General features: G+C 31.9%; 1 protein-coding gene across 4 annotated transcripts in view; it reads left to right on the top strand.

Annotated features, from left to right (window-relative positions):
- The window catches only part of sm (heterogeneous nuclear ribonucleoprotein L), a 407,921-nt gene that overhangs the window by 14,991 nt on the left and 371,000 nt on the right, over nucleotides 1-21,930 (top strand). The gene's annotated exons all lie outside the window — the stretch shown is intronic.

Consider the following 21,930-nt stretch of genomic DNA (forward strand, 5'->3'; position numbering starts at 1 on the left):
GACAGTCGCTGATTCGTCAACGCTGGTATTCGTCATTAAAGTGCAGTGTGGCACAGAAGTTCGATCTTCTCTAGTGATTTATTTTAAATAATTTTGTGTTGATATTGGCTTAACCCAGATATGCCCACTGTCCCATGGGTAGGTCACTAAACTCGTGCCACTGTTTTTTATTTATAAATGAAATTTTAAGAGAACAAAATTTCTTGGGCATATCTGGGTTAATTGATATTAAGGCTTCAAATATACATTGTAAGTTATTCGTTCTCTTACCCGTGGATTAAAATATTTTAATTATTTTTCCATTAATCCGTACGTTGTTGGTTTTTTTACACTATTCTCTGTAAGGCTTAAAAAAGTTATTATTCTTATCGTTGCGCCAATCATAATTTTTTAATCTATTCAATGGATTCTAATGATTTAATAGAGTCGTCGAGCCATTAAACAATCTGCAAATAATTTCTTTCCCCATTTTATATATTTTTGCTTTTGAAGAATAGCTAAGGACTTCATTATTTTTTTTGACTAGTGCAACATTTTGAATTTTGCAAATATTTAATTAATGACATCAATGTCCGGTTTCTTCGATTGTATAATATATTTTTAATTGTCCGTTGAAATTTCAACTTAGCTCAGATGTATGTATGTTAAATAAACATATATTTTCTTTTAAAATAAAAAAAATAAATATTCTGAACGAAATTGTTTTGAGCCACACAGTTCACGCACACAATAACAAACCGGAATCCTTATCCCGAGCGTACTCTACGTTCGTAATATGTTGCTTTACCGTTACGTTCTAATTAGAATCCACTACTATTTGTCTCTCAGCCATACACCGTGGATGCTACCCTGTGCTTCATATTCTGCACAAAGCAAGTGCGCGTTAGCTACGCATTTGACGTTTGATTTATATAAAAACATATATTCATATTACATTAAAATATATATTATTATTTTATTAATCTATTAAGCTAATATAGCTAATTTTTACACTAAAGAAATTTAAACGAAGCATACATATAAAACAAACTATAAACAAAAATGAAAAAAAAAACTTTGGAATACGCATAATTTATTCTCTTTTTAAAATAATTATTTAACCATCTTAAAACTATTTTACTTATACCAAACGAAAGCTCTTTTTAAATCCAAAGAAACTGCTTCAACGATTTTGTTTATATCCTTGGCTAACAATCAATCATTTATAACTACTTGTAATGCAGTCTTAGTGGAATATTTTTCTCTGAATCCCGATTGTTGTCTACGACTACTTCTTCCATCACTTTTTCTATACAATGCAACATATTAATATAACAAGATAATTTGTCTTTCAGACGTTTTTAACTTAAGTATTACTGTGCGATTTTTCCGTACAAAATTTAAAAAGAGGCGTTCACAACTGTCAGTTTAAGTCAGTTGAAGCCCATCAAATGACAGTTAAAAGCAGCATATAATTTCACTAACATCTGTCAGATAAATTATAGTAAATATATTAAGTGTAAATAGTAGTAAATATATATCTACCAGTAAAAATATATTTTACTGATACATATATACTATGTATGGATTAGAATTTGAGATTCTCTGCGATGGTTCTTTATGTTTCGTATAAGTATACTCTTGCTCTCGATCGAACGCAAATAAACACTGCAAACAAATTGCATAAGTAAATTTTATTAGGCCATTATACAGTATTGTTAGGTAACGGTAGCTTGATTTAAATTAAATATAAATCTAAAGAACGCATGGTTGATTTTTATAAATTCAATCAGAGATTGCGCGGCTATCGGTCGATTCAGTCACAGTTTAAAGTACCCATGAATATTTTCAGATAAATTAATAAATACATTTCTAATTTTTTCACTCCATTCTTCCGAGTTTAATAGGATAATGTACTTTATAATCTTAACAGTCGCTTATGATTTCTGGAGATATTGGAGGTTAGATCATATCATATTTAAACTTGTCACTAAACTTAGCGACTACTACCGGTAAAATACCGCTGCGGCAAATAAAAGTAATTATAAAAAAATATATTAAATAAAAACCTGCACATTTTAGGTATTCACTTAAAAAAAAACTGAAGGCTGGGCGCTTAAATTCTCAATTTTAAAAGTCAAAATAATTTACGCTGATACATTAATGACTAAACTGTTTGCGTTAACATAACGCCTTAAGAATTACAAGCTCTAATTCGGAAGGCGAATGACTTTAAGCTTTATCCAATATTTTAGCTTATATAAATACACCTGAAACTACGATTGATTTAGTGTCCACGATATGGTTTGTGTGTTAAGGCACTTAAGACACGAAATATTTATTATCATAACGGCTCGTAAATGCGTCGTGTATTAAATTCGCGTTGGCCACTTGTGTAACTCTTCGTGATTTACCGAATCGTACTCAATTTTGCTGCCATATGTTTTCGAAACTAGCGCATAAATGACCATATCAATATTGAATTAAGAAACTTGGAGTAAATCCATGCGTAAACTCCCCAAAGAAAACATCTGCAGTAGCTATACGGTGATCTGTTTGCGCTTTTTTGCCTTCATTCCGGATTTGTCGAAACGTCGCGGAACGTGTCCCGGGACGATCGTTCGCAGTTTCTTTTTTTATGGTGCTCAGCAGAATATCCCAAAGATTTCCCGCGCGAAATCCCAGTAATATGACGGGAGAGGTCATTTTTTAAAGATGCATAAAACGGGGGGCTGCGCTGCCGTATCATACATATCGAATGGGATCAATGAAATGAATTGTTTAGGAGATCCTTGTTCAGCATTTGCGGTGCTCAAAATTTGCAGCGGGTTCTATTCTTATCGCGATGAAAATAGATGTTTCAAAGGTTGAATTATTCGAGCGATCTGTAATGTTAGCTACTAGAGGTTGTATTGGATAACGCTTTGGAAATGGAAATTATCCTTAAGAACCATGTGAAAACGCCATGATTAAATAAGTGCAGAATAATGAACTTAAAATATCGAGGTGATATTGTATCTTTCATGAGTTGTTCAAGATTTTTATTACATTAATAAAAAAAAATCGGTTTATATTGAGTTGAAATAGTGTGGTTTGTATTGTGTAGGATTGATCCAAAGTAGGGTAAAATATTCGAATATCCAGAGAGATTTGAATATATTCGTCACGTTATGAATAATTGAAAAGTACAGTTTGAATAATAAATACAAATTCATACGAATATGTTATAAAAAAAAACAATAAAAAGTATCATGACTATTTAACTTATTTTTTAAAAGTGTTTCAAACTTTAAATTAGTACGAACTAAAATATTACTTGAAATTAAACATTATTTGTATTGATTTAAAAGAGATCAATACCATGTTTTATGGCCAAGTTGTTTGATTGGGCTTGCAACATTGTCAGATGTCAACATAAAACGCTCTGTCGTTATTCCCGCTTCGTTCGTCGCTCTAAATACCTTCGCGTCCTACATACAAATAGATTCGTTGAGAGTTTTCATGGGGTGCTCAATGTTCTAAACAACGTTTGCTCACAACCAACCTGTCCAACAGTTTTAGTGAGAGCGAGGTATTATTTTTATAAGATATATCTGAAATAAATAATTTATTGCCCATTTATATTTATAAATGTTATATTTTTTTAATTCACTTGTTCATCCTATATTTTTATTCTAATCGTATGCTTTTTTATTCTAACCATTTGATATATATTCTGACCTTGAATAATATAATTATCACCATTCATTCTTTAAATTCTGATCGTTCTATATTTTTATTCTGACGCTGAGTAATATAATTATGACCAGGCTGTTAATATTTTTTTTTTGAGATTCGATTTTTATTCTGACCCAAATTTGATTTAAATTCTGACCATTTCATTTTTTGCCTTAAGAAAATCTACAGCTGCACAATAATAACTTGAAAATATTTGAAATTTTGCAATTATAAAGTATTTTTTATTTACTACTTTGTCAGTATTAGTTGTTGTGACCATAGTTATAAATATCAAAGATAGGAAAATTTTTTCGCAAAATAAAAAATAGGCACAATTAGGCTGTAAATAATGCAGCTGAACATCTGATAAAAAACGACTACCTGCGTTGCTATAACACTGAAAGAATCAAGAAATAATACACAACTGTGTTTTTTAAAGTTGGTCTGTTTTTTGTGTTCTTAAAAATTAAAAAATATATATTCCTCTACAAATATAAACAGGCGAATATATTCGGTAAATCAAGAGCCGTGAGTTCGATTCTCGCAGCGAAATCGAATTCTTCTTTATATAATAAAATATATATTACTCCAATAATAATAATAAAAAATTTCGTTCCATGTTGATATATGTATAATAAATAAATAATATATACATATATCACAGACTTAAGTCTGGTTTACCACAATACTCATTTGTATGTGTTCATGTTTTGTTTCAAGACTGAGATGCTGAAATAATTTTATTTTATAGTTACAATAAAAAATGTATTTCTAAAAATTTAAGTTGATACAATGATGTTTTTTGACGCGTGCTTTCGCTCTCTCCCTCTCAACTTTTTATGTATTTAAACATTTCTTATTATATAAGATTAGGAAATACATACATTAAAATTAAACCGTTTTCTAGTTTACATAAATAAATTAAAAAGGTCAATGAAATTAATAGTAATTAAAATATATAAAATTACTTATTAAATTATTAAGCTTAAAACTATTAATTATATTCTTAACTAGGTACCTAGAGCTACTAAAAATGTGAGTGATTCCTTGCTAGATTAATGATACGACTCACAATAGTTTCGCGCAACTTTACCAGGTAACTCGCGACAGCACGGGTAGGAGGTCGGGCCTAGCCTCAGTCTACGGTAGATATTGTAGTTGCTAATAGGTCGATTCTATAAACATTGTGCTACTAAATAATAAAAACTGGCTGCCAGTGGCTTTAGTAAACCCGAGCATTACCCAGTTGTAACGCATTGGGCTAGCCAGAGTTTGTCATATTAAATGTTTGTTATTGTTGCGACGTATAGATGACAGTTGCAGTATGTTGTTTAAATCACAACCATTTGATAAAATCCGTGATAACAAATTAACTACATGTATTATAAGAAAACTTGTTCCATATTTGAAATAATGTCTTTAAATGTAAACGAGATAATTTAATATAATATTTGTGTCAAAAAACTTCCAGAAATGTATATATTTTTATAATCAATCCCACAATTATATTTATTTTTAGTATTTTATTAGGGCAAGATCAAGAAACGGTGTATTTTAATTTATAGATCTAATAATTTTATATTTGTGGCAAAGACACAAACATTTAGCAAAATGTAATATTCCTCTTTTTCCTTTTGACGTATTCATATGTGGTAAATTTTCAATTAAGTATCAAACGGTGTTTTAGTATTCCTAATTTAAGATGTTATTATAACAGTTAATTAATATTACGCAAACCGTAAACCATCCGTAACGAAGTAAGTTAATCGCAGGATATCTAAATACGCCGAATATTAAATTGGCATATTCTAAATTAACTCTATCAAAATTTTTATATTTGCCTCCTCTCCGCAGCGATAAGATTGTAGGGTTTCTTTGATAACCGTTCACCACAACAACGTCGTTTTGAACAAATTAATACGGTCTACGTTCCGTATCTACGTTTCAAATCTGAAGGCTCGTAAATACCATCCCAAGTCCGCCGGGGGCTCTTTTTGTAACGTGTATCATCTACTTTACGTGCACACGCCTATACGTATGTTTGTGCGAACATACATAATACAATCTTTTTTTGCCATTGTTTATTCGGTAAAGGACCAAATTCGATAAGCTCGTCCCGGCGTTATGGTTTCTTGCTCGCGCGAATTATTAACCGTCCTAATTCGGTCTTGTGTATTATATAAGCGTATATTTGTGTGGAAGTAGCTTTCGGGCCAGGTGTTAAAATCTGTCCGAATCGGGGATTATCGGTTAAAATTAATCGCACCCCGACCGTAATCAAACGCCGAAATTCGCATTAACACTCGACCCTCTCGGGCTGACAGATGTTGACCAAATCTGATTTGATTTAACCTTTGCGACTTTTGCAAAGCAATATTTAAATATAAAATATTAAAACAAAAGCGCATAGAAAACCACAATGCAGACCAGCTCGTTAAAACTAACTATCCAGTTTCAGAGTAAAATAACACATGCATTTAGTTGATATTGTAATAAACAGCTTTATCTGACTCGAGTTTGCGAGCATCGGTTACTGAATACATACTTGTGGTTAAATGGTTGAAAAGTTTCTTCAACATAGTTACATAAACAATTATATAAAAATGGCTAGACTACAATGCCTCCACCAACTTCGAGTACAATGACGATCCACAAATCCATACTATCTGACACATTGATAAACAAAAAATTTCAGAAAAAAGAAAACCTAGAAGAATGTGAACTAAAAGCAACGATAGAGTTAAAACAAATAACTGCAATAAAGCCACAAGTTATTCTCTATGGAAAGCAATAAAAATCAGACTTCCACAAATGCATATTCCATTAAACATTAAAATAAAACATGGAAAATGGACAAGAAATGATGTAGAAAAAGCTATTGCATTTCCAGTATCCTGTCTAGGAAATAAAGAAGAAGAAATAGGCATTTCTGAAAGCACCAAATGAACTCGATTTCACTTTAAAGAAAATAAAAATAAAATAAGTTGATTCTATAATAAACAATGACCTAAGTCCCAAAAAAATTAATAACCGTTTTTAACTATTCGTTATTTGTCTAACTATTCGTAATCAAATATTGTCTAACTATTCATATATATTTATATTTGTAGTGGAATAAAAAAAAATAATTTTTAAAAACACAGGGAGTAGAAAAAGTTCAATATTTTTTATTTTTTGGTAGTAAACATTATTTTTTGTATTTATATTATATATATACTAATTAAAATAGATAAAAATGCAAATATTATATATTGTATGTGAGGTATTTGTTTTTAATTTAGTAAATTATATTTGTATATACTCTTACAATGGTGTACATTTTTGGATATTACTTCGAAATAATTAAAACGTTATTTATTACAATAAATAAGCTCTCGCTTTTCTATTTAATATTTTTCGTTCTCTAAATTATTTTATTTATGAATTTACTCTTGCGTTTTACACCATTGAGCGATCCGGCGATTTCGCACTTGACAAGTGCAGGTGTATCGGACATTTAAAAATTTGCTCCAAGACCTCGATTGTTCTTGACAAAAATCAATTATGCAATTTTCGGGATTATCAAAAACAGCCGTTGCCAATCTTTCGGATTACATAGTACTTGTCTTTTCACTACAATATATTTGAAAATGAATAGATATCGATAATGGATATTTAATTAATTATGTAATGACAATATAGTAATTAAAAGTAATCTTAGATATATTCTAATAAAAAAGACAAATTAAAGACATTTTATATTGTGTAAAGAAGTTCGTTTTGTGGCCATGGTTTTTTTTATGCAATAAATTATTTCTGTTTATTATTGATATTTGTGGAAAATGTCACGTTCACCTAAACTTGTATAATTGTTATCTTAAACGCAAAGTGATCTTATTCGTATTTGTGTCAGAAGGATCCAGTCGTCTGCAAAGCAGGTGAAATTAGATTCTGGATGTCTGGACGTGAAGAGGGAAGCGGCTGCTTTCTCGTTCTTTCGTACGCTCCAAATTAGAAAGCTTATATGAAAGTTTTTGATATGTTGTCGGAAATCTCAAACGCTTAAGCGCTTTGTATCCGATATTATACACATGGATAGCTAGAAGGATTTAGTTATTATTCAATTTTTTCTACCACGACTATTACCACGAGCTAGAAGTGTAATTATATTAGCTTGTTTTTTTACTGGATTTTATTTAATCGGTTCTAACCTGTCTTCTAAACAGGTTTGCAAAGGCAGTTAAATATTTTTAGCAAGTGTGACACTTAGCAACTTTGCGACCCGTTGATTTGGATCATTTAGTTTGATAATACTACTTGCAGAAGGTATCGAATCGCTACTGATAGTATATTTCGTCTATTGTCACGTACTGGCTGGCATTAAAATTGATAAATGGAATTATGGTACTCTTAATGCGTTCCTAATGTGCTCTTACGTTCAGTGCGTCAATTTCAATAAAAGCTGTTCTGCTTTGGATTGCCGATAAACACTTATAGACTCTCTGGTGGTCACTGTGAACCTCACAATTTTATTAAAAACATAATTTAAAATTATTGTTAACAGTTATCAAATATTTATTTGTAATTATCGTTAGAAGAGATATTAGAACCTTTATTTTCTTGCAGCTGAAAAAATAATTACATTGCTATCACCAGTTGTGTGGATCTCAATTCACATTATATTTAATAAGATCAAAATTAAAAGTTGAATAAAAATATAATAAAACATTTTAATAATCACAAAAATTGTAATACATTAAAATTTCTATATGCTTCCACCAACTTACAATTGGTGGAAACATTTTGGTACAGAAATTTGTTTGCATATTTATTCTTTAGTTGTTTCAGTACTATATATTATTTTCCTTGTTCACTATTGTTTCAATTTTACTTCTATGTACAAGTGTATTAGGCTATGAATAATATATATTTATAAAATAGTTGTAGATTTTGTTGATACTTTATATACTATGTTATTAAATTTAATTAAATATATCTTTAATATGTTGTGGTTATAAGTTAAAATATTATATAATTCATATCATATGTTTATTTTGATTATTATTGTTTGTTTTTTACTATCTAGAATTGTGTATTTTTAGTGATATGCTCTTAGAAGCTGATTGCACACTGGTACAGACAATAGATAACCTTTACAGCGCACGTATAACGCCAATCATTAGTCTGTGTTGTTATATAAAAAAAAGTAACAGTCGCCACAAAAATTATAACACGCTGGATTTTGCGTTCGGACCGAGCACATATCCGATAATTGGCTCGGTCTCAAATCGACGCTTTCTCACACCCTTCTCTCTTTGTGAATAGCGACCCAGTAATCCTTCGTAATTCCAAAAAGCGTTCGTACGGAACGAGAGAACAACGAATGATTGATAGGCGCGGAGAGCAAAACTGAAACGTACCGCTTTTCAATTATTCTCGACCGACCGAATCTTCTCTTCCCGGTGGAGAGTGACAGTTTCGGATGCATCGTCTCGGTTTATTTTCAATCTCTTGTTGCCAAACGCGCGTATGTGGTACTATGTACTATAGTTAGTACATATGCACATGATGTTTAAGCGTCAACATCGCGAGGCCGATGCAATTAGTGATGCATCGGGTTACCGTCTAGCCTAGCATGAGGCACGCTTCTGTCTGTCTTTCCAAGCTATATGTTATGCTTATAAATAAAATAAAAACATGCACATTGCTTTCTGCATCGAATTCAACAATTGGCGTGATTCGTTCGTGTTGCATGAATGCACCACTTTTGTCTTCTAAAACTCGAATGACAACAAAGTCAGATTCCGTTGTCATTTCTGCGGTCAACTTTTTTCCCATGTTCATCGGAAGAGTATTTTCTGATTCGATAAGCGATTCTTTATAATGTCCGTTCATATATCAATGCAGTTTTTTTTGTTAAAAGGGTTGTGTTGTACGCTCTATATCTGGGGCTTTCGATCTTTCAGCCATTCATTGAGAGTTGCCCTTGGTCTAGTTCCAAAGCGCTTTTGTACACACATATGTGCATATATCTGTGTTGTATCGATTGATATAAATACTAATTTAAGATATCATTTATGTATACTAGTTGTCGGTCCTTCACTATCGTGAGGTATCGCAGCTAGTGAGTACAAATACCGGACCCCCAACTTTTTGGGCTATAAATATTTTTTTGATTCGTTCTGATTTTTTTAAACCTAGTTTTAGTATTTATTTACTAAAATTATATATTTAAATTATTATGTAGTTGTGTGATATATTGTATAGCATATCTATGGATAGATTACGTAGTATTTAGTGTTTTGAAAATATGTTTATATAATAATTATACTAAACATTTTATATTATTTAAAAGTTGTTTTTGCAACTGATCATAATAATAAATAGCATCTACTACACATTCTCTTAAAAATATGACAGTGAAAAATATTTTATTCTACCTGACTGACCCCTTGTATATTTGTTTTAATTAGATTAAGTATGTCATTGATTGTGTTGTAGCGCATATTTAGTGATTGATTACCCGCTTTCTTGAAATCATGTTTATTGAGCGATTCTACATTAAATTAATATAGTATAAATGACATAAGATATACATATGTACATAAAAAAGGTTCTTTATGTTTGATGTGGTTAAATAAGGTTTTTAATTAAATTTACTATTTAGATAAAAATAATAAACTTAAAATCCCAACCGGTTAATCCGTTGCTTAAAACCACTCGATGATAAGCGTATTATGTGATTTATAAACATATAAATTTAGGGACCATTGTCTTTTTAATTAGTGGTAATCAGCGTATATATAGTATTTTATATTTTTTTAGGAAAAAAGATAATTTCATCATAATGGATATGTTATGGCCAGTCTAACGTGATATGTTTATCCTCCTTCCACTGCGATTAAAGGAGACTCCGTTTTTCTGGGTCGTTGCTTCATGAAGAATCCAGGAATGATTTTTTCTTTTAAACATCTTTTTGACAGATGGTATAAATGCTCTATGGATTTTTTTTACCATGTTATTAGCATCCAGATTGTTCATGAAGTTGTTTCAAAAACATCCCCAAACATGCACTTTAACCGAGTGTTTAACTGTCCGCTGGAGAAGCCTGCTGGTGGGAGTAGATCAAGTTCAGTTTATGGTACTTCGTGCCCAAAAATATGCTTCATCAGAAAAATAATGTCCCAATCGCGATTAATGTTTTCTTGAGTCATTCTTTTTACGACGTGTTGCTCTAAGGAGAGCGGTTTCTTCATTGTGCTCCGAAATTTTAGGTTGGAAGCTCGTAAACACGTTTAAATACTCTCGCATGATATCTTGATACCTTTATTTTTTAATTTGGCTTGTCCTTGTCGCAATGATAAAAGAGGATTTATAGAAAATAAGTCGTTAATCTGTTTTTCTCTTTTTTCGATGTCTTCATTTTCTTACCACATTCCGGCAGATCATCGACGGTTTTTGATTTGTTAAACATCTGTATCCACTTGCTTACGAACGCCTTTGACTTTTTGATGCATTTCGCAGCCGCTTCAAGGGACATTTCCGGTCCTTTTGGATTTATGCAAAAAAACATTTTTTTAATTGTTTGGCGTATACGAAACTTATCGTGAAATATTTAAAATAACTGACCCCATCTGCAAGGGAAGGGTCCTTATCCTAACGCGTCCTAGGGAAGAGTCCTTCTAAATGCTCATTAAAATGTTTTTACTTAACTGTTACCCAAATAATTATTTGTCCAGACACGCTCTGTATGTTATATTTATATACTCTTCAATCTCAAATTAAAGGGTGTTACTAAGCAAATTCGCCAGTACTTTATTTTTGCTCATTTGTCAATGGTTAATTCAAGGGTTTTAATTGTGTTCATAATATCTAATCAATATCTATTATACACTTTATCTCTCATATTACCTACAAATATTAATTTATAAAGAACATATATAAGTTTACTACTACTGAACATTGTGATTTTAGTTCAATCTATATGAAAAAAATCGTTAAATTAGATATGATCAGAACCCCTAAAAGCGAACCCTTGCCTGGGAAAATAATGATTCTGGGCCCACGACAATGTACTTTTTACCGTCGTAATATAATTTTTTGAATGAATATTAATAGGTACGAGTTAACAGGGATTTATTTAAAAGGATGTGTGATCGTATTTTTGATATTTTCATTTCATCAAGTATTTTATTAAATGACATGCATTTTTCTGGACAAAATCAAGAGAATTCTTGTTTAGAATCTACGTCAAAAGCAATATAATTGTGCTGTAGAAACGCTCGGTTATCTAGCGTTCATATTAAGACGTTTTTTTTCATCAAAATTACGACTTAGTAAAATAAGTGAGAATCAAATTAAGCATATCTAAACCGAATTTTGATCAATTGGAGGGCGCAAAAATCAAATATCTCTTCTCAGAAGTCAAAAATTAACGTCAAAAGCAATAAAATCATATCGACGCCGTTGCAATGGGAAATTTTAAACAAAATGTCAGTAGAAAATAATACTTCTGATTAATCGATTAAATTGAGCTGTTTCTTGGAATCTTATTTTTGTTCGTCAATATCGAGTGAAGCTAGTCGAAAGTAACCACATGTTGATAAAAAACTGTATTGCATATTGCTTGTATTATATTTTAAATTGCCCGTTTTTCCGACTAGCCCCTGGCATTTTAAATAATAAATACTCAAGCTACAACCCAACGTATTGTCATAGCTATAGAAATTGTTCTTACTGCAACTTTAATTGATCGCGTCACGCGACGCGCTAATCTGGCAAAGTTTTGAATCGAGCATGTGAAGTAGACTGCCGGATGATATTATTTTAAGGTAATTTGTAAAATATCGCTCCGTTGACATTTACAATGCCTAAGAAAACTGACCTTTCAATTTGTACATTACATGTTATTTTAATTTCTGTTCACGACCCAGGAACGTTTTATCAATCGAATACTTTTGAAATTTTGGCGACAATGATAAACGTTACAGTAAGCGCCTGATCGAGATCGATACTAGGAAAAACATTTGCGCGATATCGTCTTTAAGGATGAAGTTGCGTCTGGCTCTCTTCTGTTGGCTTATATAATTTGGGGATTCATAATGTAGGTTAATCTCGAGGGGTGGAAATCGAGAGAGATAGTATCTTCTTGTCTGTGCGAAGGGAAACAGGTGCGAGTTCCGGAAAATGTTTATATTTAATTACGTCTGCGTTTCTGCGACTATTTATTACAAGTTCTATATAATAGAGCACTATCATATATATTCAAATATAATCGATCATCATGTAGCGCATTGTCGACAAGTACTCACCAGACATACTTATTTAATTTAGATTACCGAAAGTTCAGGTTTGGCTCGCTTACACACGCCTGAGCGTGTCAGGTGGGGAATTACATTAATAAGACGCTAATCAGCGAGGCCTCGCGATAAAACCAGAGTGTCTTTGTGCGGCGGCCATTGTTCGGAACCGGCGAGGGAGGAAAACTCGGCCCATTGTCCTTTCCTACTACCCGACTACCCTCTGTACGCTCGTTCGATACGCGACCCGTGTTTCTAAAGGCCACCAAAACAAGCGTCGGAACGTACTTACTACACATAAGCGAGAGCTAGGCAACGCGCCCGAGGTTTATCCAGATGACCCTCCTCCAAGCGGTGGATTTTTCCCACCCGATTTAATCTCTCGCGCATTATAGAGATTGGCTTCTGTTTCTGCTCTCGGTCGGCCGCCCGCGGGGCACTTTTCCGGGGTGTTTTCCCTAGATACGCGCACGTGTTGCGTCCGAGTGGATGTGATGAAAAAAAGGGCACGAGTGCTTCTATTTAATTTTATCGAAATGTGTGTAGGTCGAAGAACTGTTACCCATATTAGGTACGGTCGTTCCAGAGTTGCAATTTACCAATGTAGGAAGTGAATAATACAACAAAAAAACCATACTAGATATAAGTATATATACAATATATGTTACATCTAATAATTATTAATATTTATACTGAAATGAAAAATAAACGCTGATGCTATGTATCAGGCCTGGCCAACAGGTCAATCGCGATACAATGTATCGTCATACTCACAGTCGCTTTTAAAGTTGAAGAAATGTGACTGCAGACGCTGTAAAAACAGTTATTAACATATATAAATTAACACATATATAGAGAAATGTAGATGCCGCTATCAGGCAGTGGAGTTGAAATTGCATGTATTGGAACTCGCGTGTTGAGAGTTGATGTAGTCTCCTAGCTCGTCTCTGCTACTGTGACCCTCTGTTATCAGATGTGACATCTTTTATAATGCTGGTTCGAGACAACTTGTGGTAATCGCAGATGAGGATGTTTGCGAGCCAATTGCATCGTTTCTTGAGCACACTAAATGTGTTAATGCTATCGCCGTACATGTACGGTGGTCGATTTTTTTACTGTTTCGAGGTAACCCAGATAGTTATATATTTACATTTATAACTAAAGAAATAATAAATTATTATTTATTTTATTTTATTAATTTATTTAGCTTAAAAATACTTAATATTATAATTTATTTCTCAATGCACGAAGGTGTTTTTTTTATTCCATTTATAAAACCCGGTACAGTTTTATTTTTGCGGATTGTCCTAGGAATACAAATTCACACCTCCGTACATAATTCCCCTAGCCATACTCGTTTTCTTATACCTAACTATCCTCAAATTTTATCTATTTATATTATTAAATCTATTTACATCTTTATTTCTTATTTAATATAAATAAAAAACATTATATTTAAATAATATTTCTTAATTTGAATTAATGTAAATGATTTCTATAGAAAATAATATCAATGAATTAAAGAGTACAAAATTAATTAACATTAAAAAAAATATTTTATATTTATTTAAAAAAAAATATTGAAAGCCTCTGTATTGATATAAATAAAATCCACAATAGCCGAATTATGTATAATACATATGTTAAATAAATAAAGGGTATAATAACAATATGTATGGTTTAGCACGCGTTATTTCCAAACAAAGAGTAGTTTTTCAGTGGTACTTATGGGCGATTAACATATCGAGATAGATATGCAATATATACAATTATTAACGCAATGGTTTGGTAACGAGATCTCTCATACGTTGTCGTGTAAAATACTTTTTGTGGCATTACTTGAGAGACGTATGATTTTTCTTTTTGTCAGTTTAAAATCGTCGTTAGAATAACCTCTAAATTATAATAAAATTTGCAGGGGGTTGAAACTCTCACAACAATATAGAACTAAAATATGGATTAATTACGCAACAAAACTTGTTTTCAAAGCCAATAGAGTTATAAAAATTTGTTTAAGAAACCTTAATTAAATTTGTGGATTCATTACTTAATAACATCAAAAATAAATGCGAAATAAGAAAATGACATTCAAGATAATATAAGCTCGAAATATAAAAATGAGCATAAATGTATCACAATTGAACGCTTTATGATATAATAATCAATGTATTTCATTATCTTTCCATTTGGATTAGTGCAAAGCGGATGTCAGTGATTTTGTACAATTGCTAGTTTTTATTAGAATGGTATTATTGTAAATTTTTCTATGAAAGAAGCGCTTAGGAAAATTTCATTGCGAGGGAGAATTATCGATTTTTTACCAGATCCAAGATACAGTTGTCATTAACAAAATTTGTCTCAATCAAAGCCCTGCTAGTGAATTTATTGCATGAGAATAACAAGGATTATTTAGATATTTTGCTTCATTAATTAGTTTTAATAAATAGATATTGATTTTAAAATTATTAAATCGATTAAAGAAAAATATTTTCAACGGCGACTTTTTCAAATGCCAAGCAAAGACGAAAAAAAACTTGATTTTACTCACAGATGTGAGGTTTCTATAAAGATTTTGAGATTTGTTGGACAAAATCATTCATTTTTAAATTCATCATTAAAATCTGTTTGACAAAAATTAGTTGCGCGTCTTTTTGACTGTATTGCAGTCTTGACCGATTTCACAGAAAAACTAAATTTTTTGATTTTAGATTGACACGGTAAAAACAGAACCATCTGTGATTTGATAAGTAGTATTTCTGTGTTTAAAAGACAAGCTTTAGTGATGATCCAATATCAGCGATAAGCATTTTGACAGATTTCCAAACATTAGGGACTATTTATAAAAAAATACTTGCCATTATTTTTAAGCAGAAAAATACACGTCTGAAATACAGAACTTTATACAAGATTAAAAAAAAGGTTAAATGATTGTAGAAAAAAATAAATTCTGGTTAAATTTATTATTAATCTATTTAAGGATGGTGTGGATATTCAATCAGCTGTTTAATGTTGATAAAATGCGCTTGAAAATAAAAATTGTAATTTGCAATGTGATATTTCGTTGAAAGCCAAATCTTTCTTTTGACAGATTTTTTTAATAAATATATTTGTAGCGAGAAATACCCAAATTTAAGAAGATGCTGTTTATATTTGAATTTATGTTTTAGATCTACGTTTTTACTATGTGAATCAGCATTTTCGTATCTTAAAATGATAAAACATAAAAATTTGACGAATATTCACACTGAAAATTCTTTAATTTCTCCTGATTTTTTCATTTTTGCGGTAGAAATGAAAGTACAATCTTCCCAATAAATATTTCAATATTTTGTATTATACAATATGGTAATAAATGTTGTACTAAAAATATTAAAATAGTTTATCTATTCTAAAAAAACTTTGGAAATCTGCTAATTCCCATGCGAAACCGTTTTTTCTTATCTTATTATTAATGTAGTTATTATATTACCAAAGCAAAGATAGTTCAAAAAATCTTTACATTATTTTGCCGTTTAATTATTTCCGACCTTTTTAAAAGTTTCTAAAAAAGCATGTAAATTTTCAAACATCTGGCATGGACCCATATTTTTTATGCAGCGGTTTTGAAACATTTAAAAATATTCGTACAAATTAAATTTAAAACATAAAGCTCTACAGAATAAGAATTCAGGATTTACACTAGTATAAACCTTTTTGTGCATGACTCGTTATCAAATCAGTGTTCACTGTTCTGATTATTTAGATCTTAGCATTTCGACTAATTATCAGCATAATGATTTTTTTTATCAATAATTTATGTATGCTAGGTCAAGAACACATTCATTTTTTATCGCTTCGTTCTGTGTTCTGCTTCCTTATTAGGTGATCTCATGATCAAGCGTGCTAAAGAATAGATCCTTTGTTTCGGAAGCGTTAATTCATTCATCTATTTTTAGTTTGTCACCATAATATTTGACAATTTAGGCGTGCAGTGTCTTAATCAATGGTAAAAGAGCCAATCGCATTATAACCTGACCATACATCCGAATTACTCTAAAGTGAAAGATGATTTCAAGAATTGATGTTAGGCGACTGTTCGATAGTTCCAAAGGACATGTACATCAATGCTGTATGATGCATTATTTCTAGACGCGTGTCATATACCTTGACAAGACAATTTTTATTATAATTATGCACGTAGTAACATAATTTCACTGATCTGCAAAGAAAACTTGATCAATTCATTTATTCCCTTTCAAGCTCAGCCAAAATGAAATAATTAAGACACGATGAACTACCGGTATCCATTACAAACAGAGAGAAGGGACCGTACCCCAACGGACCAGCCCTAATGAGCTTTAATTGTATTTAACATACCCGATATACATATGTTTATATTCAACCCTTTTTATCATATATTTTGCATATTGGATCTCTTTGCTCTATTATTAACTTTTTGTCCTTATTTCTATTATATGTTATAATTTATAATTTGGTTATTTATATAAAGCATCTGACCCATAGCAGCAGAATTTATATTAAATTATATTACTTCGTTCTCTTATTAAGAAAAAATAAAACTGTTTTTGCTTAAGAGCATCTATATTAAATATATTTTCGTTTGGCCATCGGTCGCCGCAAGTTTTACTTAGTTTCCGGAGTTTCGCTTAATTATGTGGTCAAAGTATTATAAGATATTCTTAAGACACACAAAAGATAGACCTCAACGCCTAGTCCTTTGGTAATCTAATTGTCCGCAGGGAGTGTCTTTTATAAGCTTTTGTTGTAATCTTACCACTTTTACTCGACGCACTGAATTTAATATTTGTTATGCTTTGTCACATAAAGAAAACATGTTGCTTTTCAGATAAAGCCATATTAGATAATGAAATAAATATGTAATTTATCTAGTAATATCTAGGTTTGCAGTAGTAATAATAATTTTAGATGCGTCTTATCTTAATATATACAAGGCAACTGCCCACTACTACGTAGAATTGAATATATATTCACTAGCTATGCATAATTGCCTGAAAAGTAAGTAAGGCGCATCCCTTGCTTTCGCAACGTTCCACCGATCGATATGCCTGAAGTTTGCATATGCCACAGTGGCGCTCCAGATTATATAACGTTTTATAGCGTCAATTTAAGCGCTATTTTCGTCATGCACTTTTAATACCGCTGAGACCCTTTCGGACCCTTCGCCCAGTTTCTATTGATAACAGCACCACTCTGTGCGAACATCTTTTTTACCGACAAAACACCATAAACGCGTCGTGTTTGTGTTGCCAAAGTACATATACACACACAAAGTTCTGCCCCAAACCCTTTGACCCGCAAGGGCAAATATTTTTATGCTGGATTGTTTAATTTATTCATGATTTGGGTGTTATTGTGCGTGAAACATTTGAAGCGTTCCTGCCCTAATCGACGATAACTTCGCGCTAGCTATACATACGTTACTCCGAGAAGCATGTTCGTCGTTTAAAGTAGCTGTAGATACGGGAAACTGGAGAGATAAGGCGCAGATATGCGAAATGTATATACTGGCAATATTTCCGCTATTAAGATAAGCCCCCTCGAGTGGAAGATCTGAGTTTTCGCCATACACCTATGTACGTATTATAGTGTCACCGCAACTGATGGATCTCTCGTATATATACTGACCGCGAATGTGCGATAATGATGCTATTTTAACTGAGTGATGATTTATTGCCTTGTAGTTTTTTTGAACGCATTTTTTCGTACTCGCATATATCACAAAAATGCGTACTCCGGATGCCAGATGTGTGATATAGTACGCACGGTATATTATTGTATATGGCATGCAAGTAAAAACAATCCTTTATGTTATTTATAAGGGTCGGTTATCGATATGGTTTTACGGTGTGTACATTAATGCCTTTACGTATACGGGGAGGGTGTGCATATAATAATATATCTTGTTAGTTATGTCAGGGTCGTATGTTTTGTCGGTCAGGATAATCGTGTAATAAGCGGCTAGTGTGTGGGTGTTAGACACATTTTCGGACGGTTGTATTTAATTTTATGGCTGAATAGGTTACCGTAAGGTAAATCTGTGTGTTTAAAACAAGTAGACGTAGTATATGCTGATTTTGAGAAGGCATTTGACAAGGTTCGTCATGTTATTAGTAAAATAATATCAGACCCTCGGTTGCTCAGATGATCTAATTCGATTATTACCAAGTTATTCGAGCGACCATACAGTTCGTAACATATGTCGAATATATATATAATCTATAATTATCGAAAAAAGTTTTCATCCCTTTGGGGGTTCCTTAAGGTTCTAACATTGACCTTCTGCTTTTAATGTTATTACTTAATAACATAAATTTAATAAGAAATATAGATGTACATAAATTTTATACTAAAAATATAGAAAATTTAATAATTGTTGGTGGGAATATTGTACGGAGGTGTGAATTCGTATACACCCATACCTCGCTTTACGGCCTAGATACGTTCCACGAAACTTGGCCACAAAGCGAAAAGCCGTATAACGAATCAATTATTCTAATACAAATTCATACAAATTCAATGGGATCGGTTCCAAATTTGTTAAATATGTAACATGGTTTATCATTTAAAATGCATTTTATCTTTTTATTTCATTTAAATCAAAAATACATACATAACTAGTTCATACATTTGTACATAAAATAATAACAGACTCCAAAAACCAACAATAATTCATAAACAAAAATGAAACAACTTCATGTTACATAAAATATGTGTATGAATACATAGATAATTTTTTTTAAAATGGCTTTAATCTGAAGACGATGAAGAAATGGTAACCTGCAGATCAGTGTCGTTCTCATTTTTTGCTGGTAAGGATGGGCCTGGCTTAAAAAAATTGTCCAACGTTGTTTGTCTTCCTTTTTGTCTCTTTCGTTCTTCAGTGATTAATAACAGCTAATGGCTGAGTTAATTCCTCGAGAAACTTAAGCGCTACGTTCGACGTCAGGATCGTTTTCAAGGAAGATGTTTATTCCTTGTTCAAAATAGGAAAAAACTTTTGACAATTTTTTTGATGTTAGCTGTTTGAATACAACAAGCTCTGTCTCTTCATCAAATACCGGTTCTGCTTGCAACTGAATGAGTTCCTTATATGAAAGGGGTTCCCTATCAGCTTCAAGTAGAACAAGCACATCACGTTCGTTCAAACCTTCAAAGCCGAGATCATGTGCTAGATCCAAAATGTTTTGCCTAATTTCAGGAAGGCAATTAACTTCTGCATCATTACTTTTTACACATTCTGGCCATATTTTTTTCCAAACATGGTTCATTGTTGTTAATTTTAATTACTTCCATGATTCACTGATGCTGTCAACAGCATCCTTGATGTTATAGTTTTTCCAAAATGTTTTAATTGAAGATTTACCATCGGTTTCCCTTATAAGTTGTCGGATAGTTCGGCGTAGGTAATATGCCTTAAAAGTGGCTATTGCTCCCTGATCCATTGGTTGGATCAGAGCTGTTGTATTTTTTGGAAGGTACTCAATCATGACATCTTCAGATAGTTTGGATACATTAGTAGGATGCCCTGGTGTATTATCCAAAATTAGCAAAGCGTTGTCGCTTAAGTTATTGTCTCGCAAATATTTTTTCACTTCTGTACAAAAGTGATTTTTGAACCAATCCTCAAAAGTAGTTTGGTCACCCAAGCTTTCTTGTTGGATCTCCATATGACGGGTAATTGATTTTTATTTAGTTCTTTAAGAGGCCTTGGATTTTCGGACAAATATATTAAAAGTGGTTTTAGCTTAAAATCACCCGCGGCATTTGCACCAAGTAGCAAAGTTAATCGTTCTTTAGACACCTTATAACCAGGCGCAGATTTTTCGGTTTTTGAAATGTACGTGCAATCAGGCATTCGCTTCCAATAAAGCCCTGTTTCGTCTACGTTAAACACTTGTTCAGGTTTATGACCACCTCTTTCAATAATTCCCTTTAAAATGTTGGGATATTCCTTAGTTGCGGCCTCATCGGCGCTAGCTGCTTTACCTTTCATTTTAAAATTATGCAAATTAAATCTATTTTTAAATTTTTTTAAAAATCGACATCGAAAAATAGTTTTTTTGCCGTTATAGCGAAACATTTTAGGCCGTAAATCGAAAACGTGCCTTGATTGAAGAGGGCCGTTATAGCGAAAGGCCGTATAAAGAGCGGCCGTAAAGCGAGGTATGGGTGTAATAATACTCCTATGACAATCCGCAAAAAATAAAATGTAGTGGTTTTCCTCAATGTAATAAAAAAACACCTTGGTGCATTAAGAAGTAATTTATTTGTAGATTTAAATTTAAGTTAAAAGGAATATGTATCAGTTGCTGAAAATATTTCTAACCTAAAACACGCGCGGTGCGCGGGAACTAACATGTAGCCGTGCTCCTGATAATTTTGATCAGCTAGTTAATTTAGCTCTTAGATTACAATAGTAAAGGCCAATTAAAGTAGTTCAGAAAATCATAAACAATTTTTTACCATTCAAAGACTTTCGACCTCGATTCAAAGCTTTGAAGAAAGCATGCATATTTAAAAAAAAACATTTGGCGCAGACCCACCCTTTTTTATGCAGCAGTACAAAAAATACAGCGGTTGTAAAATATGTATTTAAAAATAATCGTACAAGTTTAGTTTTAAAACTCTCTTTGAAATGAGAATTAGCATTTTTCTTGAAAAATAGTTTGGCTAACGCTTTATTATTACAGAATGTTTATAATAAATAAACAAAGCTGCATATAAATTTACTATCTAAATTAGATTTTAAAAGCATCTTTTTGTTTTATTTTGAGTTTAAAATAATAGTTTAAATGTATCGGTATAAATGCACTATCATTTACATATATATGTATACGATGGCCTATATACGTTTACAGTTAAAGCGTATATTCGAATTTGCATGTTAAAGCTTTGCTATACGATATAAACCAATTTTTTACGTTAACCCAAATAA

This window comes from Plectrocnemia conspersa, unplaced genomic scaffold, assembly GCF_051122295.1.
Source record: "Plectrocnemia conspersa isolate PC_06_02 unplaced genomic scaffold, ASM5112229v1 ptg000005l, whole genome shotgun sequence".
NCBI classification, from domain to species: Eukaryota; Metazoa; Arthropoda; class Insecta; order Trichoptera; family Polycentropodidae; genus Plectrocnemia; species Plectrocnemia conspersa.